The sequence below is a fragment of the Brassica napus genome, chromosome C3 (assembly GCF_020379485.1).
Source record: "Brassica napus cultivar Da-Ae chromosome C3, Da-Ae, whole genome shotgun sequence".
Lineage (NCBI taxonomy): Eukaryota > Viridiplantae > Streptophyta > Magnoliopsida > Brassicales > Brassicaceae > Brassica > Brassica napus.
In genome coordinates this window covers 38,555,294-38,562,127 of record NC_063446.1, presented here as the reverse complement: position 1 = coordinate 38,562,127, position 6,834 = coordinate 38,555,294, and the positions used below count along the sequence as shown (strand labels likewise).

Sequence of the window (6,834 nt, the reverse complement as noted above, 5' to 3'; positions counted from 1 at the left end):
TCACCCTCGTGTAGAGATCTATAGATAACCTAGCAATCCTAATTGATTATCATTTTGACATTAAGCTCATGAAATCCCTAAACCTAACAAGATGAATTACTCAGACATGCAAGTAATAACACAAATCATAGTTTGAATAATATAATAGATAATAAATCAATGATAAAACCAATGGAGTTCCAATCAATCTCTAAAGGAGAATTGATCTTCTCTACAAACCTAAGAGAAAACAATAGAATATTATAATAGAAAGTGTGTAGCCGTCAACAATGGCTTAGAAATACATAAATAGGGTTTTTGGTCGTCCATGGGTATTTTGGTAACTTTGTGTGGCTTCTAGGCTTCAGTCGGTCATAAATTACGCTCAGCCCATATTCTGGTATCACTGTCGATTGACACCAATGCTGTTTCATAGATCGACAGTCCTTCATTTCCTCGACAGCTTTCTCTCGCGAGGCAAACTGACCACTCTTTAGTAAAACGGGCATAACGTTTGCTACAGGATGCTGATTGACCTCAAACTGGAGGCATTGGAAAGCTAACTCAAAGCTGTATCTTGTGTCAAAAGCTGGGCTCAATCTAACGGTGGTAAGGTATTCATCCATAGATAAACATCTGACGCATCTGTGAAGCTTTGCACATCATAAGACTCCAAAAGACATCAAAATCACCACATTCCTCCAAATCGTCCATGAACCTGTAAATACTCAAAATAAACTATATATAGTAGTAAATATATATTAAAACACTTATAGACTATGCTAAAAGTGGGTAAAATCCATGGTCTATCAGTATTGAACGTGGCAGCTGAAGACGAAGAAACGTAAGCATTTGTTTTTCTGCCCATGAGTATTGATTAATTTTCAAAGTAAGCCAACAGAATAATGCAGAAAAAGTGTGTAATCTGCAAATATCTACGGTAATGAAATCAACTAAACCATTCACGAATTTAGTCCTGGAATTTGAAATAGATCAGTAGCCTACAGGTTTTACAACACATCAATTAATGATCTGAGAAGTACTTTCCTAAGAATCTATTTAAAACTATAGAGGAACCTGAACCTAAGTTCAATAGTTGAGTATAATAGCTATCGTTCTAAACTGATACTCTTTTCTGTCCACTTCGCTGAACTGAGAATCCTTAGAGTATTGCTACATACACACAAAGAAAACAAAGTGTATGTTATGTAAGGAATTAAGGAATTGTAAGAGAAACAATTGGATTTATTATGGTATAAGTTTTGAGTAAGGACTAAATCACATGTGCATATGTGTTTTGCAGCATGATCCTTGGTTCGAAACAATGCCCATCCAGAGAAGTTCCCTGAAATCAAACATAAATGAGTCGATGTGATTCATCAAATCCAATCAACTCGAAGTTTCAAAGAGACAACTTTTATATACATAATGTCTTTGAGTCGAATTCTACAAAACCATAACCACTTGAAACTTTTTTCACATTTCTTACACACTTTATTATTATCTGCTTATATGGATTAAAATTTAAAAAAAAAATATTAAAACAGAGTCATGGTTAAAAGCAAATCATTTATTAATGTGTCAGCATTTAAATAAAGCTTACCTTCACACTCAGAAAGTCAGAGTCTTTCCTTGGTTCACCAGGTATATCAAATGCTTCTTCAAACTCTCATGATCTTATTAATGTCTTGAAGCTCAGATTCATAACATTAACATGAATGGCATTTGATTGAAATGTGATGCACCCCAAGAATCCTCCTTCGAATCTTACCATGTTCCGTTACCAGCACTTGGTATGCTTCCACCACCGCCATGACCAGGATTAACCCGAAGGGAAACTCCATATCCGAGAGGTTACCAGAGATCCGGTGGGTCTCCTTGAGAGACCAAAAGAGCAGACTTTACACCTTCACCTACTCCGCACCACAATTAGTAGGCTTGAGAGTAACGATCTTGTTACAGTGGTTGTAATAGCGAGGAGTCGCGGCGTGGAGACGGTTGAAGATAAAGTATCAAAAGTGAGAGAGGGTGAGTGAAGCGGTTTCTCGGGAGGTGTTTAACCTCAAAGCCACGGCCACGTCGGCTTCATAGGAAAAAACAATGGGAGGGAAAACTAATCAGCAATTGATTAACACCATCCGATTCAGGATGAAATTTTTGGAGATGGGTATGTGAGAAATGAAGGAAAAACTGAAACTTTTGGAGAGATGATGATGTATGGTTTTAAGAGGAGGAAAGCTAACCTTTTTATACATGCATATAGACCGCCTTGCAGAAGAAACTCGCACGGAAGGTTAGATCGTGGTTGATGGATTTAAGAAGGGTCCAATGTGATGAATCTGTAACTGGGAGCGTAGATTGCTAATAAGAAAATCAAACGGCGCATCGAAACCCTAGGTAGAGGTTCTTCCCGTAGATTTCATCGTGAAGAGACCAAAAGTGGGATGAAACCTAAATCCGGATGCGACGCGTATTGAGATGCGTAAGGGTACTGTCGAGTTGGATCCCTAGAGGACATTACGAAACCCAAATAACAGACAATGAAACCTACATATTTTGCAGAATTGAGTTAATGAAACGCAGTGTTTTGAGATGGTGGGACAGATTTCACGCGCTGGTGAGTTTATTTACTTACATGGTACCATGAAGTAAATTGTCTTCTTTATATTAACAAATACTAACTATCATTCAGATACCTAGGTAATGCGCGTGAAAAACAATATTATAGATTTTCCCATTAATATTGTTACAAACAAAATTAACATGAAATAAAATATAGTATAAATGATAAATCTAAAAGGAAAGCAAACGTAGACCAGAAAACGAAGTAATCTTAAATCTTGATAGTTTCCAATTTTAACTTCTTTCTGTTCTTTATCCATTCTCTCCTTTTCAACCCACCTTTACTAGTCATTATTCTCCTATTTTCTTGTTTTGTAGATGTCTTTTGAAAAAGAGAAGAGAAAATGATATTTGTACACCTGGAAGGCCGTACCATAAATTTGTAGTTGTTGTTTAATATTTGCAAATAGATTTGAAAAAACGAATTATATAGTTCTGAAAAGTATCCAGATTGCTTAGCGATACCTTCTTGTCAAATGCTTACACGCTTCTTTTGTTGTTGTTGAACAGGCCAAAGGCTTAGACAATTAGGCGTCTTTTTTGGTCTGTCGACTTTTTTTTTTACATCGTTTGTCGACTATTAGTATTAGGAGTCTAATTGGATTGGAAAGTATAGTAGCTGATATTATATTACAAAGCGAACATTTATCTAATATATTCACTGTAACACCCAACTTATTAAAGCATGACACCTTTACACCTAAGTGGATAAGTGGGATCGACTTCTACCTTTTTTTTTTTGATCGACTTCTACCCTATGAAGTCCTTTCCGAGCCCCGTAGGGGCATGGATCCCTTCATTTATTTATTAATTTGTTTTTAAATATTTCTAATTTTCTGGGTAATCTTTCTTTTTTTTTATGGAGAATCTCTTCTCGGATAATTCTTAAAGCGCTCAATTCTTGAACAAAGAATCAGATCCAAAAAAAATATGTGTTAACATGATTTGGTATTAGCTTGCCAATACAAGGCTCTGACTATCCCGATATTTATTTACGTAATAAATTTTAGGGTTTTTGGAAAACTATGCTAGAAATATAAAAGCGCCTAACTAAATTACATGGTCGTATGACGCAAACAATGACCCAAAACGTCTTCTCAACCAACACTCCTCATATGTGCATCTACATTAGCACATATCCATAACACTATACTATTGTATAAAAAATCCTTTTTAAAAAGAAAGATGTTATGCTACTATATAATAGGTCAGATATGGTCCGACGATGGGGCCAAAGGTTGCTTTACTTCTAAGTTCTATTAACGCCCCTAACAATTATTTAAATAGAAATTCACTTTATAGTTTTTCATTAATTTATCCCATTAGTAAATTTTGCATCTCCTTTAGGCTGCTCATGCACGTGCCATCGCATGAATCCAATTCTATCAACATGTACTCAATAGATCAATAATTTTTATTAAAATTTATAATTTATGAAAACCTGTAGATTTCAGTTTACGAATCAATGATTCAGTCTTCATGTTGTTACCAGTAGAAACCAATAATAGTGATGTGTGTGTCCCAGCTAATATTGAGCTATGTAAATTAAGGCTTAGACTTATTGTTATAGATCCGCTCCGGATCCGCTACGAAAATATGATATATGGGATGCATGGATACATATATATGGATGCGTATTTTCAAATATATTAAATTTTAATTTTATTAATAATTAATAAATATATTAGTTTTATAATAGTTTATTTTAATTTTATATTATTATATATATATATATATATATATATTGTATAAATATTTAATTTATATCTTATTTTTAGAATTCTAGTATTAATATTTTTATTTTAATTAATTTTACGGATGTGAAACCGAATCTGAATACCTGCAGATAGTATAATATTTAGACATATATCCAAAATCTGGATATTCAGAAGCCACAGATCAAGATCTGGTTATTAAATCCACGGATCCGAATACTCTAAATTTTTCATATCCAAATCCATCCAACCCTTAATGTAAATAATAATCCATAAGTGTCTTGTATTTTGGAAATGTCTAAGCTATTACTTTAAAGTTCTTTATATAATGTTTTGAAAATAAAACTCGATATGGAAGGCAATGACCAACTTAAAAACGTTAACACAGAAAAAATATTCTATCATTCCGGCATTTTTAACAATTACACGACTCGTAAATTTATAACTAGATTATGATCCGCGCTTAAAAGCGTATGCATATTTTTAACAATATTTTATTAAAGAAATAAATGTTTTAACCTTTTATTCTAATATATTTGAATATATATATATATATAATTATATAATTTGTATTTATATTAATATGAACTTATTTAAGATTTTACTTAATTTTATTTTCAAACATTTTAATCATTTCGTTATAAATTTTTAATTAAATCTGTGCAATTTATTTGTTTAGTTGTGTGATATATATTTTTGATAAATTTTGAGTTGCAAAATTTATTTGATGTCAATTTACTGACCCTAACATTTCATTTATATATTATATTTAATTTAATATGAAAGCTTATTTAAGTTTGAATGAATGTAATTTTCTATTTATGAAAATACAAAATAAAATTTATTAATTTAATTGTAGTATCTAAACCCGAAAGAAGTTATACTTATTTTTATTTTGTTTTATAAATTATTGAGTGTTAGTCAATTACTTAATTTATCAAAATTTAAAAAAAAAGATTATTAAAAGTTATTAAGAGGTGAGACTTAATATTTTATAGTGTTTAGGTATAAGATTAATTATTATATTGTTTGGAAACATAGATAGATAGTAATATAATGTTGTTTCCAATAATTAACTTAATGTAGATATAATGTTTTCATTAATCATTAATGATATTTTATGTAATATTACACATGCCTAAAAGGTTGAGTCCAACACAATGTTCATTTTTAATAAGATGGATTTACATATTTCACCTGTAGTAAAATATTGTTTCCCACATTAGATATTTTTGTAACGCCCCGACCGCTCACGGCTAATAGCCACTCACGTCTGTTCACTCGGCATGTGGGCCTCATTCCATCCGACATGGTGCTTTAATTTTTTGAAGGCTCGAAAGTCTTGTTTACTGACGCTGCAATAACTAAATGACATTTCCTCTTGCTTCATTCCATTACTCCAGCTCAAGCACTCTCAACCTTAGAGTTTTAAACATATGTGTGACGGAAAAGGTAATTGCACATTGGTGACATAGGTAGTCAAATCAATTCTCTTAAATTTTTCCATATACCACAAACCAAGATGTTACGATTCACCCCTTCTCAAAGAACGCAACACCCTTGTTGCACCGCAAGATCGTTAACCGTGTTAGTGTGAGCCTTCACTGACTCCACACTCGTCTGGGTTCAGCTCTGATAACAGTTGTAACGTTCCGATCGTCCATGTCTAATGGTCACCCACACCCGCTCACTCGGCCCGTGAACTCCATCCCATCCGAAGGACGGTGCGTTAATTTTTCGAAGATTCGAAAGTCTTGTTTACTGACTCTTCAATAACCACATGACTTTCCCTCGTGCTTTAGCCTTGCTCGCACGATAACGTAAATCACTTTCCGATATGTTATTCTCCATTACTCCAGCTCAAGCACGATTAACCATAGAGTTCTAAACGCATGTATGACGGAAAAAGTAAATGCACTTTGGTGATATTAGTTGGCAATCAATTTTCCTAAATTTTTCCATATATCACGAATCTAGATGTTACAATTTTTTTTAACGCAGCGGCCATTCTTCCAGTATGACTTATGCATGGTAGTTAGAAGTTAGAACCATTACTTTGAAAAAAATAAACAAAATCACTTGGAGTTCGTATAAATATTTAGGTTTACAGGAACGGGGTAAGCCTTGTTTATGCCAAACATATGAATAAAAGAGTGAAAATCCACACACGAGGTAGCCACTCGTGGTGGCAAACCACTTTATAAGATAGCACTTGAGAATAATTTACAAATAGGCAAAAGCCAAGTGTTTGCGAGTGGCGTCTCTTTTCAATCTTCTCGTCTTTATATATAGATATAATATTGTAAAATTTCTCCAATTTGAATAAAATTGCTGTATTTTAATTATATACATGTGGATAGAGTGTCAAATGGAAATTCGCCAATATCTATTACCTATAATGGATCACACGGCCACCATCATATGAATGTGTAGCTTTTACACACAAATCATTTGCACGATCCAAGTTTCAGAAAAAAGGAATTATTTAAAATGTTATCGACTTATTAAACTTATCTTG

The 6,834-nt window shown here is 33.1% G+C and overlaps 1 long non-coding RNA gene across 1 annotated transcript; it reads right to left on the bottom strand.

Annotated features, from left to right (window-relative positions):
• Window positions 1-220: 220 nt before the first annotated feature.
• Window positions 221-3,202, bottom strand: LOC106426908. Its single transcript, XR_001285387.3, has 4 exons — window positions 3,067-3,202; window positions 2,223-2,526; window positions 1,583-2,062; window positions 221-1,324 (listed from the first exon to the last, which is right to left on the bottom strand). It is a non-coding gene; the product is annotated as an uncharacterized LOC106426908 (long non-coding RNA).
• Window positions 3,203-6,834: the final 3,632 nt, after the last annotated feature.